The following is a 1,849-nucleotide window of genomic DNA, read 5'->3' on the forward strand; positions in this document are numbered from 1 at the left end:
TTGTTGTGTTTCTATGTGTCGTGCCTGGATAGAACTATTAATTCTCTCCATGCCTTAGCAGCTTGTATAGTACATTTTGTTAACATGGAAGCTTAAACCACAGGAAGGCTTTTAGGTAAAATTCAGCTCAAATAACATGAATCCTGTGTCTGTCTGACACCTTCTGCAATAGGGGCTTACTTTAAATCTCTGAGAGGCAACCAAAAGCAACATCTACAGTCTATATTGTTTTGGAAATCTCTTGGACTACCATGACCAATAATTTTATAGGAGATTTCCTTTTCCTGTTACTATGGGTTTGTTAGGACAATGTATGATTTTAGACAAATATAAAATATAAGATTTATAACTCGAGCTATCAGATGTTTGGCAAAGGGACAAAGTGTACACTGGAGAAAAGACAGTGTCTTCAAAACCGTGTTGGGAAAACTGGCTGCACACTTGCATAAAAATGAAATTAAGCTCATATTTATTCTCCTACATGAAAATTAGCTCTATGTGGTTTGAAGACCTCAATTTGAAACCTGAAGTGCTAAAACTGCTAGGGAAAAAACATAGGTTGTATCCTATAATATTTAAGTATAGAAAAAGACTTTCCGAACAAGACTCTAGTTGCTCAGGAATTAAGATCAACAATTGAGAAGTAAAACTTCATAAAACTAAAAAACATCTGCATAACTAAGAAAAAAATCAACTGACTGAAAAAACACGCAGAATAAGGGATCTTTGCCATCTGATATACTTAATATCAAGAACTAAATAACCAAAATATAAAAAAACTCAAAAAACAAAAATCAAGAAAACAGATGATACAATTTAAAAATACATTAGGGAATCTAAACAGAGTACTTGTTATAAAAAATAAAAATGGATAAGAAATAGCTCAAAAAGTATTTATCATTTTGTTGTTATAAAATCCAACTTCGTCAACTAGGAAAATGAAATTTTAAATGACTTTGAGATTTATCTTACCCTAGTCGGAATGAGTGCGTAAAAGGAAACCAAACTGACGCTCTTCTCTTTCTCTTCCAGTCCCAGGCGCTGCAGGAGCCGTGGGTTACCATGCAGACATGGCCAAGACCAAGAACCAGACCACATACAACCAGTTCCACAAATGCCACAGAAATAGCATCAAGAAACCCCGGTCACAAAGATACAAATCTTTTACGGGACTTGACCCCAAGTTCCTGAAGAACATGGGCTATGCAAGAAGCATAACAAGAAAGGCCGGAAGAAGATGCAGGACAACAACGTAAAGGGAATGAGTGCAAGCACAGAGGGCATCAAGCCCTCATCATACCTAAGGCCTTCAAGCCCAAGATGCCAAAGGGCCCAGCCGCAAACTCAGAAGTCTGGCTTTCATCACTCACCACAAGCTCGGGAAGTGGATTCGAAGCTACATGGTCAAGAATCTTAGGCTCTGCCAACCAAAGCCCAAGCCAACCAAGGCAGGCCGCAGCTCCAGCGAAGGCCCAGGCTTCAGCTCCAGCTCAGGCTCCTAAAGGTGCTCAGGCCTCTGTGAAGGCTCCATCGAAAAAGCTCCTGCCAGAGTGAAAACAGATGGACTGCTGTGACACACCTACCCACACACTGTTTGCAGATGACCAGCATAGGATTATGCTTTTTTTTTTTTTTTTACAAATAAATTTGAGGCAAGAAAGGAAAAAAAAACTGACAACAAATGATGGTCAGTCTGTGAGCTGGTGGGATTGAAAATTGAAGCGCGACTATGGAAATCCACGTGAAAAAGCCTCAGAAAGTTAAAAAATAAATCATCCATATGACCCACCTGTACTGCTCCCTGGCATATGAGCCAACGGGCTCAGCATCCTACTCCAAACACATTTTC

At 39.4% G+C, this 1,849-nt stretch overlaps 1 pseudogene; it reads left to right on the forward strand.

Annotated features, from left to right (window-relative positions):
- Positions 1 to 1,070: 1,070 nt before the first annotated feature.
- LOC114613606 lies at positions 1,071 to 1,554 on the forward strand (annotated as a pseudogene).
- Positions 1,555 to 1,849: the final 295 nt, after the last annotated feature.

The sequence above is a fragment of the Grammomys surdaster genome, unplaced genomic scaffold (genome assembly GCF_004785775.1).
Source record: "Grammomys surdaster isolate TR1022 unplaced genomic scaffold, NIH_TR_1.0 126248, whole genome shotgun sequence".
Classification (NCBI taxonomy): domain Eukaryota; kingdom Metazoa; phylum Chordata; class Mammalia; order Rodentia; family Muridae; genus Grammomys; species Grammomys surdaster.